Here is a 16,089-nt window from a genome sequence, read left to right as displayed (position 1 = left end):
CAATGATTTTATCTATAACTTGAATTTATGTGTGAGTATTATTATTACATGAAATACACCGCCAGCTCAGTCATTCCACCCGAGAACTGCAGTTTCGTGTTTATTAGCACTCGTCAGCCAGGAATAGGAAGTGACTGAGCTGGAGGCGGAAAACCTCTTAAGGAAGCCAAGAGTGCCAACCAAACTGGTAACTAATACAGAATTAGCACTGACCAGAACTAAGTGTCTGAGCGTGTGAACGTGTAAGAGTGCGAACCAAGGTCTGTGCTGATTCTATACACTGACTACCAATAAGTATTTGGACACCTGTGATAGAAAAGAAAAATTAACTTTATTCAAAATCAATAGTTGATAGAGCCTCCACGAGAGGCAATTACAGCCTGAACCCTCCGGGGCATACTTTCCACAAGTCTTTGTATGACAGCTAGTGGTATTTTCTTCCACTCAGCTAGGAGAAGGCATAGAGGTTCCTTCACCGATTTTGCACGGGGAGTGCACCCCTGAATTCGGCGATGCAACTCGTCCCAGAGGTTCTCGATAGGGTTCAGGTCTGGGCTCTGGGCATGGGCAGGCCAGTCCATTCGATGAACTCCATTGGCACCATACCAAGCTTTGGTTAACGTCGAAACATGACAACTGGCATTGTCGTCCTGAAAGTAACAGCGGTCCAACCCGTAAAACTGCCACAACGTAGGAAGCACATTGTTATCCAAAATAGTGCAGTAGGCATCGGAGTTGAGCTTACCATGAATGGGGACCAAGGGTCCCTGCCCATACCAAGAGAAACACCGCCAGACCATAATTCCACCTCCGCCGAACTTGACTGTTGGCACAATGCATTCTGGCAGGAGACGTTCTCCAGGTAGACGCCAGACCCAGACCCTGCCATCCGAACGGTAAAGGGTGAACCTTGATTCGTCACTCCAAAGAACTTGTTTCCACTGATTTACGGTCCAATTTCGATGTGCTTTGCACTACATTAACCGAGCAGCGCGGTTAGACTTTGTGATCAAAGGCTTACGGGCAGCAGCACGACCATGAGAACCAAGCAGATGTGCTTCCTTACGGATGGTATTATATGAAACAATACTCCCGGATGAATGTTGAAACTCCTCGCGGATGAGGGCCATCGGTTGGGTGCGGTTCGTCCGAATTTCTCTGGACAGCACTCGTCGGTCTCTATCTTCCAGTTTCTTGGGTCTGCCGACTCGGGGCACATTCCGACAATGACCGCTCACCTTCCACTTCTTAATCACATAGGCCACTGTCGGTTTTGGGTACTTCAGATAGCGAGTAATTTCCTTTAAGGATCGGCCACATTTGTGATACCCGATAGTTATACCTTTCTCGAAATCAGAGAGCTCCGAACTGCGAGGCATCTTGCATGCGACTAAAGCCGATGCTGTTTCCTACACGATACATACCGGCGGAGGCCATGACGTACCTTAGGACTGCAGACATCGACATTTGCATAGGTGTCCAAATACTTATTGGTAGTTAGTGTATTAGCTACCAGTTTGTTTGGCATTCTTGGCTTCCTTAAGAGGTTTTCCACCTCCAGCTCAGTCACTTTCTATGCCGTGCTGATGAGTGCTAATAAACACGAAACTGCAGTCCTTGGATGAAATGACTGAGCTGGCGGTGTATTTCATGAAATTCTGCCTTAAGCCCTTGCTATAGGACGGTAACTTATTGAAAATTATTATTATTATTGTTGTTATTATTATTTTTGCTATTGTACACAGTAGTATTTTTTCTTACTGTTTATTCGGATTATCCGCGGTTTTCGTGCAACCCTATTCAGCGGATAATTGGAAGTTCACTGTGTATACCACCCGGGCAGGGAGGGGGGGGGGCAGCCTAATTTCAGAGGTGGGTCACGAGCAAAAAAGGTTGGAAATTAGTGGCCTTCACAGTAGAAGTACAACGAAGCAATTATAAAAATGAATATTAAACGAAAAAGACACGACATAAAAATGAATTGAAACGGTATTTCCAATGCAAATTGTTTTATTACTTTTTAGTTTTTTGATCTGTAAATCTGAGCATCGAAATGAGATACATTTTTACCTTTTATTGATTTCACCAGGCGCAGGTTATTCGAGCCATCGCAGCAGAATTCGCAGAAATATTCATTACCCCGGCGCGTGCATTGCACCGCAGCAACATCTCTATCGAGAAAATGTCAATAACTGGGGGGTCACGGAAACGCGAGGCTCCTGATAGATGATGTAGATTTTTCAGCGATTTTGAGAGAATAAACATAGTCATTCATCAAAAGCCGATGAAACCACTTGAGTAATGAAATGTGTCTACGAGGTGAAGAGCATAGGGAGGATAAAATGAAAAATACATCTTTTTTCTTTCCGAATTCAGTGTGGGAGATGTCTGGTTTTCAGGTTACGCGTGAAATTTCTTCTGTTGGAATTGGAAATGAAAAAAGGCATGTAGGGGAAGGTGGGGCAAAGTAAAATAGCGGGGCGAAGTGAAATGGTGAAATATTTACTTTGCTTTTAGCGCCACCTATCTAATAATATTTTAACTTGTTGCAACACATGTAGTCTATTCTAGTTTAAAAAAAATTACCTCCGAAAATCGTAGAATATGATAATACAAGCAATTTTTAAAAATTTATACTCGCATTGTAATATTTTGTTGTAAGTCGAAAATTATTTTTGTAATATCAAATGATAAAGTTCTTGTAATTATCATTTGAAATATTAATTGAGGCCTTCTAATATTTGGTGCAGTATTTATTTAGTTAATATTAAGCTCACTTGTATTTTAAATATTTTCTTCACTAAGACAAGTACGGGGCAAAGAGGATGGGGTAAAGTGAAACAGTTAGTTTCTTTTAATTGTTCAATCATTTATTAAATCTCTTATGTCTTTTTTTATTTACTTTATTAAGCTACTTTAATTTAGTAGTTCACTTGTTTATTCATTCATTTATTTATTTTCAAACTCATTCAGTATTTTACTCACTCATTTATTTGTGTTCATGCATTAGTTAATTTTTTTGTGTCTTTTCATTTGTTCATTCAACCTTCTATTTACTGATTCATTTGATCAAAAATATTTTTTATAATCAAATAGAAAATATTTCATAACAAAAAATTTCATTTTTCACTTCGCCCCATGGAAAAAAAAATTTTAAATTTCCACATTTTTTAAAGCGAAAATTTATAGCCTAAAATAAAAAATACTATTTCAATGCAAGTTTCATTACAAAATACAAAGTTCTTTCTTTATGTGCTGTAATTTTCAAAAAAAAAAAAAAAAAAAAAAAAATCCCAATTTCTTTATTTTGAAAAAGTTAAGTTATTTTAATTATTTTACTCTGTCCCATATTCCCCTACATTGTCTTTTGATTTTATTAAGCTTAACGTTGACCAGTAACTGGCAATTTTTTTCTTGGCATCCATTTTTAAAAAACAAAAAAATTTAATCATGGTCCAGAGAAATAAAATCCGCATGATAGTTGAAAAATGTGGTTACAAAAATTTAATTTTTAACCAAAATACTTTATTTTATAATCGGCTGACAAGGGACTTATGTGTCTCTAATTTAAAATTTTATTTTAAAACTCTCAAACACAAATTATTTGTAAATAATAGTTTTTATCTATTATTTGGAAATTTTATTTGCTAACATTCAGATTTTTTTTTGAATAAAATTATGCCTATCAGCGTTGAATATCGGCAAAAACAACTGATTCACAATTATTGTCTCTTCAGGTCAAGAACAATTATTTTGATCAAGTTTGTTATCAGTTAATTTAAAACGATTTTCGTTCATACACTGTAAAAAAAATTCGGAAACGTTTCTGAGTATATCGTGCAGCTGCGGTTCATGAAATTTTCAAAAACGTTTCTGAGTATTTCGGAATCCTCTTTCTGTAATGTCCGGAAACGTGTCTGAGTATTTCGGAATCCTCTTTCTGTAATGTCCAGAAACGTGTCTGAGTATTTCGGAATCCTCTTTCTATAATTTCCAGAAATGTTTCTGAGTATTTTGGAATCCTCTTTCTGTAATTTTCAGAAACGTTTCTGAGTATTTCGGAATCCTCTTTCCGTAATTTCCAGAAATGTTTCTGAGTATTCTGTGCAGCTGTGGTTCATGAAAGTTTCGAAAACGTTTCCGAGTATTTCGGAATTCTCCAAACAATTTTCAAAAACGTTTCTGAGAATTTCGGAATCATTTTTCCGTGATTTTTTCTAAAAAATAATTCTTTTTTAATAGTATTGCATGCCATATCAGTTTCAATTCTTTCATATCTAAGAGCAATGAAACAAGCAATTTTAGAATCATTCATGGATTTTTTTTTCTGAATTTCTAATGACAAATAGCATGGTTAACAGCATAACATATGCACAGTTATAAATTTTTGAAAATTTATGAAATAATATAGTAGTTTCATTCATAATCACAAAATCGTCGGGGGAGGGAAGGGGAGTACTTTCTCAGAAGTGGGATTGTTTGTTAAACAATATTAAACTTCAGTTTTTCTCTCAATATTTTCAAGACAAAATTATCACTATATTGTATTTTTAATGCAGAACTTAAAAACATATCTCGTATCAAACTTGATAGCTTTTATTTTCGGATAAAATTTGACAAAACTTACCTACACTTTTCGTTCCGAAATTCGTTCACGTCAAGTCAATTTCTTTGACGAACAAAGTGTACCGAAAAGTACCAACAGAGAAATTGATGAATTTAAATATGACACCAAAGTCCCCCTGCTGGAAACATTCGGGTTTATTCCTCTGTTCTTGCCCTTTTCCAGTTTATCACAAATACAGATACTTAATCAAAATAGGTTACTGATTTAGAGTGTGCGCAAAATGCATTATATATTTTATTTATTAAAACATTGAACTCTATCACATGCTTATTCCATTTCATATATACGAGAGTTCCCTCCCCCCCCCACACCATAAGAGTGATGGTGCACCCATAAAATGATATAAAGCGCCCCCCACCTTAAAAAAAGCAACCTCTTGAAAATGTCAATGGCACAGTCTGCGTGGTGAACGCCCCTTGTCTTCTCACCATATGTGCATTGCATATTAATAACATAGTATTTAAAAACTGATCACTTTTAAAACGATGACATGAAATAATATTACTTTTTATTTCAGCATGTAAATGCAGCTGTTCCATTTTTGCCACTGACTCATTCCTCCTGACTGTCCTACATTAAACTAGTATTTCCACGAAGGAAATGTTATTTTCGGAACTAATGTCAAGGAATTTTTTAATTGTTAACCACATTTAACAAAATGAATAAGCAGATGAATTAATTTCATAACTATGTTCTTACTAATAGATAACATGGTCATTTTCTAATGGTATAAATATTTTTAAATGAATGAATAAATTATAATAAAAAAAGATAAATTATACCGGCACATTTTTTGTGAAGCATATTACAATACTAGAAAATATTTGCATTACCATATTTCTAATGAATTAAACAATTGATTTTTTTTCTTTTTGAACCAAAATGTATGTACATCCAAGTATTTCGAAATAACTTTTCTGTGATTGCTTCTCAAATATAAATCTTACTTCTTTTGCGTAATTAATCAGTTTCAGTTGGTTACAACAAATAGTACACCGCGCACATAGGTATGTAGGATAACTTTAAATTAATTCGATAAACCCAAAAACAGTTACAATTGGAGCCTCATCAAATGCAAATCAACAAAAATATAAATGTATGTAACAACATGTTTTAAAATATTCATTAATACTTACAAGTGGACATAAGCGGAAGAAAATCTAAGTACCTCCATTACAACTGAATAAGTAATCCAAAGGGTTTCGTTTCATTAAGTATAAACACGGGTGTTAAAACTATTCACGCTTGAACACACAATATATATCTAATTATGGTCGCATTGGAAATTGTAAAGAAGCAAATGGTTATTAACTAACTTAATAGCTGCGTACATCGTCTAAAAAATCAAGGGCAGTCCAAAATGCAAAGGCGTAAAATTAGTTTCGACACATTTTACTACTCTCTAGACATGAAATACCAAGCAATCCAATGCTACACAGTTGCTGACTGCAGCAACCATAGATAAGAAAAAAAAGAAGTTCTCGCTATTTCCGACTCATTGGCGCCTGTGTTGGAAGGATGAAATAGGTTTCGAAGCGTTGCGTCATCACTTCCGCTTCTAGATATCTTGAAATAACAAAAAGCTTTCTGAATATTGAGGAGTTCGCTATTGGATGAAGGATTCCTACTATTTCGGAAACGTTTCCGATATATCGAGAAACGTTTCCGAAATTTGTTACAGTGTAAAGAGACTAAGAAGATTATAGAAATATGTATCTTACTTGCGTCAACGTAAAAAGATCAACGTATTAGCAATTTGTTTTTTCTTACCTGTTACAATTAACACATTACTGAACGTTAATTATTCCCTTGAAACATAGTTTGGAAAGATTAATGAAGCAATTGGAGATGGATAAAGTGACATTTTGAAACAAGTAAGAAAACAACTCGTATATTTTAAACAAGTGTAACTTTTTTTTTTAAAGTTTTGCTTTCTAATAATGAATTTCTTATTTTTGCGAAATAAAATTGAACTCAATGAAATATAATTTAAGTAAGTAAATTGTTGGAATTTCCATTTGAAAAAAAAGGACAGAAAAGTATTATAAGTGGTTTTAATTGAAGCAGTCTTAAACTTTGCTTCAGATATACGGACTCCAAGAATGAGGGAAGAAAAGGTTTTGGTGATTTTTAAAAGGCGTATTCTAAGAACCATGTTTCGTGCCATTTTGGAACACAATGTATGGCGAATACGATGCAACTTCGAATTCTATAAATATTATAAAGATAAGGATGTTATTTCTACATGTGGGGGGGGGGGATATAAATGAAGTCTCCAAAATGCGTCTGTTTGTTTAAACGCGCAAAACTCGAGAAGTACCTGGACGATCTCGCAAAAATTTTCCCAGTGTCTTTCTTTGAGCCCCGGAAAGGTTTGCTGACCGGTACGAAAAAAAAATTTGACGAGTAGTTCTTTTTTTATTCCAATTTAGGCCCAATTTTTACATAAATTTCAAATATGGGGGTGAAAAATTACTTTCATATATCGATATTACATATCGTTAAAAAGGGTTTAATTTTCCGCGTTCTACGCAATTTGTTTCAATGTTCTAACTTAAATACGGCGGGAGTTATTTCAGCTTTTATCTCGAATTTTTTTAGGCCTAGCTGAAATTTAGGTACTACTTTCTTCATTAAATAAATCAATAAAAAGTAAAGGAATTGTCCCACAGTTTTCTTTTTGTCACCATTGGAAAAGCGACATTTTTTACTCCCGATCTATCTCGACCTATGATCGAAAAAATAAGCTTCTATCTCAAAAGGAAAAAAAACTTACAAACCTTTTTAAATCAATTTAAAACAATCTCGTGTCCATTCAAATTTTTATCCATTTTTTTTTCGTTCCGAATGCCAATATGCACCTGAGCGTTTACTGTTCCTTGCACAAAGTGAAGCCCGCCAACTCCTCGATCAGAAATACATCCCCAAATCATCTGGTATACGGGATGCTTGACTGGTGTGTTGAATGCAGTCGGGATTCCTCTCCCTTGCGGCGCGGGTGATGCAATTTTTTTACTACCACTGTACATAAAGAACAGTGAAAAAAGCGCCTTTCCTCCAAACATACACATTAAAGGTTTTCAGCATACAAGAGAAGAAAATAACACCCAAGTCCCAGCGGGTATTGCACCCGTGACCACTGGATTAGAAGACAGAGCTTCTACCACAGAGCCACGAAGGCCACAAAAGTTTTATAAAATAATATTCGTTCATGCATTTTTGTTATCTTCTTCTGTTTTTGTGAGCTAAATACATTATCTTTGAAAAAATAAGGTACGTAATGTAGGTGTGTTAAATATTATGCTTAAAAAGTTCAAAGAAAGTTAAGTGTTTCGCTGGCTTTTTAGTTTAAGATGAGAGTAATTCTATCATTCAGCAAAACTTGTACATAACGCTGTATGACAGCAAGAAACGCTTATTTTTCTAATATGACACTTTCAATGAAATATATATATATATTTAAAAAAAAAACCCCTTAAAACATCATTTTTCTTTTTCCTATTCGATTTGATACTTATATGTACAGAATATTAAAATAATATTTTTAACGCTAAGCAAGCCCCTGTAGTGCAGTGGTTAGTCTTCAGGACGTAAACATATTCTGGACTTAAAGTCCGGTTTAGTTTGACTTTCGCAGCTTGCTACTTGACCTTGGATGAGTTCATTTATGTTTCAGTTAAAAGAGGATAAATTTTTAGTTTTACACCGGACGAATAATCTTTCTATCAAAGAAGCCTTATTTTCTCTATTTTTACAATTTTCATCGTTTGAACCTCATCTGGTCGAAAGTCAACTTATCACAGCCAGACTATAACGACTTAACGTGCTCAGATGTTAGCTACGTTTTTTATGACGTCATTCCCTCCATCTGTTGCACTACTTCGATTAAATACTAAAAAGTACACACTCAATCACGTAAAATGATGTGTAACTTGAAAACTAAAGAAAAAGATGTCGAATCAAACGGAATAAATTACATCCATTTGATTCGCATTAAAAATTCTGCTAAAACTCATTAAACTTTTTGAATCATTCTTCTTTCACAGTAATGTTAAAATATTCATTCTCACGTGTAATAGACCAACCAATATTAAGTTAATATCGATCCGAAATTCAGGAAATTCAGTTTAAGTACACCCTTGACGCGTATTTCTGCTTCCCTATTCCATCCATTTTCCTTATGAGTTCATAACCAACTTATCGGCTATCATCAGAGTCACAGGTAATGTAGTAGGGTGAAAATGGAGGAGGAAACATTACTCTTGGTGAAAATCAGTCCTGGAAGAGTTTTTTCTGATTTCATTCCAGTTCTTTTCAACCTACAGTGCTGGCCAAATTATTAGACTAAAGAGTTTTTGTTTTTTTTTGTTTTTTGTTTTTTGTAGACCATTTGTACTAAAATACTATTTATTTTACTGTTAAAGTACAATACATACTGTACACGAATTATTACGCTATTTTAGCATAATTTAATGTTTGCATGTGGCAGCACTGTCTGCTTTGTTTATGGTCTTTGTTTAATCTACCTACCATGAACATGACCTCATTCAGCTTAAACAGTTCATTAGTTCTTTTTATTAGTGTGTTCTGTTATATTTAAAGTTAATTTTAGGTAATTAGTGAATATGTGTATGTGAGTATATATAATAGTGAGTATAAACAATTTTTTACCTCCTTTTTTGAAAAGTTAAGAAATGGCGTAAACCCTTGTGAAAAGTGTGCCAAAAAGACTGAAAATGCTCATCAAGAACAAGGGAATGTATACTAAATATTAGATAATTATTTCACTGTTTATTAATGTGTCTATAGTTATGTAATCAATAAAGATATTGCTTCTAAAACAATCTTAGTCTAATAATTTGGCCAACACTGTATTTTTCCACAACATATTCCGTGGAAAGAATTAAACTACCAAATATAGTAGAAAAAAGGGAAAATTTGAAAATTCACTAGCGTCTATGCAAATTAAAGTGTCTGCGTAAGAAAAGTTAATAAGCACTTTTTGACATACTTCTGCCAAACTTCAAGATTATAAGTTGAAATGATTTGTTGTGTGTCGAATAATGTTAACCTTAGCTTTACTAAGCTCTTAATGTTAATGCAACATTTAATTTACCATTGTGGATTTTCCTGTTCAGACTATAATTTTATCATCCTCGACTTTACTTTCATTGAGAGTTCCTTACATGTTTTATACATTCTGATATTAAATTGGTTTAAATTTTTGTACTCGGCAACTCATTTTTTAGGAACATGAAGCTCTTAACAATTCACATTTTCAGGATGTAACAGTTTGAAACGCTGCAAAATTCATAGCTTTTTAATATTAACTAGTAGCATTCTTTTAAGAGAAAAAAATAAATATTTTGTTTTCTTTGAAATTAATTTTAATTTTGAAAAAGTATACAGTCGAGTCCGTTTAATGGAATAGGCAATTTGTCAGGAAAAATTATTCTAATAAGCGGGATATTCCATTATCCGGGATAAAAATAATACACATCAACGGTGTAGTACATTGGAATTTTATTACATTAAGCGGGATATTCTATTATCCGATATTCCATTAAGCAGGCTCGACTGTATTTGAAATAATGTGTAGCTCGATGCTGCTTGCGGGAGAGATTTAGCTGATGTCAGAAATCGAAGTTGTTGAATAGAAATCTAGGCTCGTTTAGTTTTGAACGAATTTCTTGCTGTTAAGGATAGATAATAAATAAATATTTGTTCAGAAGAATAAATCAGTGAATGATAAAAAAGCCATATTCAATTTAAAAGTTCTTAAGTTTTAAAACTTTTGTTATTCCTTCAAAGGAAAAGAACCACAAAAGATTTTATTGCTGGTAAAATGATTAGTCTTGCTGTTTTACAGCCGGCTTCGGTAGCTACAAATTACGTTGTAGTTTCAGTTAAAATAGATAAAAGTGGGAATGAGGGCAAGAGAATTAATTAGATCGTTTTTTTTTTCTTTGCCGCATATCTGAAATGCTGAGAAAATATTGGAATTTTATCATATTTGGCTTTCTTTCTTTTTTGCATTAAACTTTTTCCTCAAAAATTTGCTTGAAAATCAGCAGCCACAATATCAGTGAGCGTAAGAGGTTAGCATCAGCAGTGGCGTCAAGGGGGGGGGGTCCGGACCCCCTCCGAAATGACTAAGTAAATATATGATTGAAAAAAAAATGCATTCTGTTGAAAACTAGCATTTTACTCAAGTAAAAAAAAAAATGGAACAAGAAAAAATATGCAGATACATAGATCTCTTGTACAATACATAACGTACAAAAAAATATTTTGAACGGAAAATTGATAAAATAAAATGGGCGAGAGGAGGGGACGAAATGAGGGAGCGCTGTAAGGCGTAGAGCTTTATTGTAATGCTTCTCAATTTTTCCCTAGTATGTGAAAATATTCCTCTCTGCAGTCTCCAAAGTATTGGTTTCTCTTGTATCATTGAAGTAGATGCAAATTCTGAGAATATACCTGTTTAGAATCTAACAAAAGGCACATCTCACAAAAGGCGTCTAGCTTCCTCCAAATTTCTTGGAATTTTGTCCCTGCGTGGGCTTTTTAGTGAAGTGGGGAATTCGCATTAAATTTTGCTGCTTGTTTTAAATTCAAATGCATTCAAAATTATTACTTGTCATTAGTAAAAAGTGAAATAAAATTTTCCACTCTAAAATCTATTTTGCTTATTTTTAAGAAGATCTCCATATAAATTAGTCAAGTTTCCTTAGCCCCCCCCCCCCCGAAATAACTTCCTAGCTATGCCACTGATTTGACCCCCCTCCGAAATGAAACCCTGGCTACTCCACTGAGCATCAGTTCTGTTTGTACTTTCGTTTTGATATTACTATTGCTTTACCTTTGACTGTTTCCAAAATTTCACCTTCCGGTCTTTCCTGCGTCAGTTAGTTTGAGAAAATGTCAGACTTCTTCTGTTTCGAAAAAAGGATAGATAGAATAAAATACGGCACTGCATAAATATGAAGTGAAAACTTTTGACGTTTACTTTTTTGTAGCACAATTTTTGTGTCTAGAAATCAAAACATATTTCTTGGTTTGAAAATGCCATAATCTATGAACTTGGTAAACTGAAAAAGTAAGTAGTATAATATTCCAGAATGTTCTCACGATGTGAATTGAGAAGAAAACTTGTACAACATATTGAATTATTATACTCTGTACCAATTAAAATTAATTTAATAAAACAATTTAATATTTTATGTGGTTATTGTAAAACTGAAAAAAAACCTGTTTCATTTCACTAATGTATTCTCTAAATTTTTGTGTGAAAAAAAACTGTTTCATTTCACTAAGATATTCTCTAAACTTTTGTGTGAAAAAATAAAACAAAACTGTTTCGTTTCACTAATATATTCTCTAAATTTTTGTGAGCTAGTTAAATTTCACCCTCTTTCAAAAAGAACAAGATGTAAAACTGCAATCTTTCTTGCGCAAATCTAAAACTATCTAGTTCTTATAAGAAATCACTTTTAGCAGACTTAAAATTGAGAAAGTATGAGTGTCCTTACCTTTATAATCAAGCATAATGTGATGAACTAACTTTTAAAATGACTCTACGTATACTGCAGTTTAAGGAATAAATGTTAATTTTACTTGCGTTTTATAGACTTCGATAAAAGTAGAGTTAATCACCTTTTGATGAGATATAATGTAATTAAAAATTAATTAAAACCTTCAGGTTACAAAACATAACTTCTAAAATCATTTTACTTCGTCAAAAACACGAGTATTCTTTTTCTTGCTTGGCATTAAATTAAATAATTTCACTGTAAGAAGAGTACACGCAACTTTCACATTTAGTTTTTTTAACCTGCAGGTTAATTATGGTCTTAAAGCGAAAATAACGTTTCATAACATTAAATAATTACGAAAGCAAAGAAAAAATATTCTTTCTGCTAAATGCACATAGATTTGTAATCATAATTAATTTTAATATTAAATATTTTTATTACATAGTCTATGCTCATGTGTACTGTGATTAATACTATATATATTTAGATTTTTGGTACCGTATTTTTAGTGAAAGTTTGTTTCATTTTAAGATACATTTTAAACTACAATTTCATTGATTATCACAGTGTTTAAGTTATGCATTTGTTCCGCATTATATCATATACTGGCTCGGTAGGTTAGAAACTAATACAGTATTTTGCGAGCGCGGTAAGTTAAATCGGGGGTAGTTCACCTAAATATTTTTTTCTTCAATATTCTTTGCACCTTTCTAAAACTTTCTACGATGATTAAATATGACATAAATAACACATTTTGACAACTTATTTGTTGAAAAAAAAATCTGTAGGTTTTTTAATTAAAAAACCATATTTTTAGCAAAAAGTTACCATTTCCTTAACACTTCCAGAGCAGTAACTTTTTCATAGTTTTAAAAACCTTTTCGTTAGAAACCAGAGAGTGATAGGACCCTCCAAGTTGGAAATAATTCACTAAAAAATTGTTTTATGGGTAGTGGAGACCGGGGCAAGATGACTATGTTAACAATTTTTGTTGTTTATTAATTTATTTTTAAGGACAGTAAAATTAATTTCACATGAGCTGTTAGAATAGTCCTTTGTGGTATTAAATATATTACCATTTAATTTTAAATGAAAATAACGAAGGATATTTTCATTTTTTCATGACCTTAACAAATCGTCATCTTGCCCCAGTACTGGGGCAAGATGACTTTGACCTTGGGGCAAGATGACAACGTTGAAAAAGATTGAACACATTTTATGTTTTGAATATATTACCTAGTTTTAAAAATGAAAACTGTGTTTTTACATCTTACAAATTATCAAATTAAGCCTAATGCATTGGAGCGTAATATTGAAGTGTTAAGTAGTACAGCTAACAATAGACACAAATAAAAATGCCATTTTCATAATAGGAACACGCCTTATGCCACCACTCTTGACTTTTACAGCACTGGGTCCGCTCTTCTGTTGAAGGATCACAATATTCCTCTTTACTTATAACACCATTCTTTGAAGTTGATGCAACTGAATTGCTCAGCATGAATTGAATAGACTTGGACCTAAAGGAACTTAGTTTGAGTTTTTTACTCCCTCTTTTAGCTTTACGAGCTTATTTTCCCTGTTTTTTTTAAAATAATCCTTTTTTTCCTTCCGCTTTACTGCTTGTTCTGACATTTCTTTGATGGGTGTGCTTGTAAGAATGTTTGAGCTCAGTTTTCTGCGTTTCCATTTTGTTTTCTCACATTGTGTTGCTTTAGGCAATGCATTGAAATCAGAAACACTAAAAAGCTACTTTGGTGCATCGGAATCAGCATTTGCAATAACTTCTGCTTTGTCTGAAGGGTTTATATTTTGGTTTTCTACTCCAAAGGTCTGAGGATTAGCACTATTATTCTCAGCGTAATCGCTAACAACCTCATAGTCCCCTAAAAACAAGAGAATTATGAGTCTCGATCACTCATTCTTTAAACGCTTTATCGGCATTTTCAACTCTAGCTGCTTTGAGTAAGCGGTGCTCAAAAGCTCACCAATATTTATGTCTGTGATAGTTTGTCCTAGATGAATGACCATAAAGTTGTCACATGCTTAACTATAGTAGGTTTTTAATGAGCAGAAAAATGACGCATCAGGAGCTAGAGACGATGCGATGCGTGGGGTGGCGACCCAACCATGATAATGTTTTTTCATTGCAATATAAGATAGCTTGCAAAGTTATGTGAGATTTAAGATTGTCAATAATCAACAGAGCAAAAGATTCTTTGCTTGGTTTAATTTAGTCAACTAGTCATTAGGTCAACTAGTTTATAAATAGTCTCCGGTCATAGGCTTTCGAATGACACCTCCCTCGATTCAATGCGTCCTTTAACCCCAGAGGACATAGAAGCGCAAGGTCGCGTGAACAAACACACAAACAAATAAGCGTTTACAAGATTTAATTAAATGGACAACATACAGTGGTGGTAAAAAAAATTGCATCGCCCGCGTCGCAAAGGATTAGAATATCATCCCGACTGCATTCAACACACAGTCAAGCATCCCGTATCCCAGATGATTTGGGGATGTATTTCTGATCAAGGAGTTGGTGGGCTTCACTTTGTGCTAGGAACAGTTTAGACGCTCAGGTGTATATTGGCATTTTGGAGGAGAAATTGCTTCTTCCTACCATTAGACTTAAATTGACATGGGGTTAAATAATTTTTTTTTCTCTAAACTTACACGCAGGTTCAGAAATGGAAAAATGAGCATGGGGTCAACAGTTTGCCTTGACCCGGAAACAGCCCCGATCTACGTAAACAATTATCGGATTCTTGATGATAAATGTTTATTTCATAAGTTTTGCAGAATTTCACATACGTTCATCGTTAATTGGTTGACAGAAACTTCTCACAAAATTCCATTGTTGTGAAAGTGCGAGGACGATGCCTGTTTGAACGGATTCTTCCCCATTGCCATAAGAGAAGGCGATTAATTGAAATTTATTCATGTAATAGGTAATATTTAAATTAAGTTGCTCATAAATACTACAGAGACACGATATAACTTATCTGTATCTGTAGCAGAGCTTATTTACAAATGCATGAAAGTTAGACGTGGCAACGGTAAACAATCAGAGCTTCAGAACTAACACAAATATGGCGATTTCTATACTACAGTGAAATCTCGTTACAACGAACTTCAAGGGGCCACAAATTTTGTTCGTTGTAACGGGAATTTCGTTGTAATGGAATTCAAATGATGTAATGGCAGTTATATAGGGACTGAAAATGTCGTTCGTAGAAACGGAAATTTCGTTATATTGGTATTCGTTGTAACGGAATGTCACTGTACTGCTAAACGAACAGCAGGTAGGAGAGCCAGCAGTATGCAGTAGATGCTGTTAACTAGCGGAAAACGGAAAAAATAAGGAATTCGTGATCTTGCCCGGTTCGTCATTTTACCTTGTCTCCCCTAAATGTTCGAAAAATTCCACTGAAAAACGTACTTTTTGCCCCCTACGTTTAATTGATCATTATTTTAAAAATCACATATCGCATGTACATTAGCTTTTGGAGGTTAATATCACTGTAATATGTTCAATTACCATTTTTGCAACGTTTCAAATCTTTAGAGTTAATACTTTTGCGTAAACGGAACTTTGAAATCGTGGTTATGAGAAAATCAAGAAAGAAAAAGTCAATTTCAGTTATAAGCAGTGCATTTTAGTTTTCTCAATAATTCATCGATTTGAAAAATTGCAGATTTAGAAAGAAGAATACTGAAACTCTCTAAATTTCTCAAAGTCTCAAAATCGGTTTTTTTTCGAAAATTAGGGTGTTCGCCTACCTTAAATATATACGTATTTAAAATTTACAAACATATTTTTAAAAACAACTCCTTTACCTCAATAATTTTACAATGTAAGAGATAAACATATGTTAACACTTATTATTTGCACACGTTACTTATTAACATAATACTCGTATAAGA

The sequence above is a fragment of the Uloborus diversus genome, chromosome 4, assembly GCF_026930045.1.
Source record: "Uloborus diversus isolate 005 chromosome 4, Udiv.v.3.1, whole genome shotgun sequence".
NCBI classification, from domain to species: domain Eukaryota; kingdom Metazoa; phylum Arthropoda; class Arachnida; order Araneae; family Uloboridae; genus Uloborus; species Uloborus diversus.
This window is presented reverse-complemented; position numbering follows the sequence as displayed.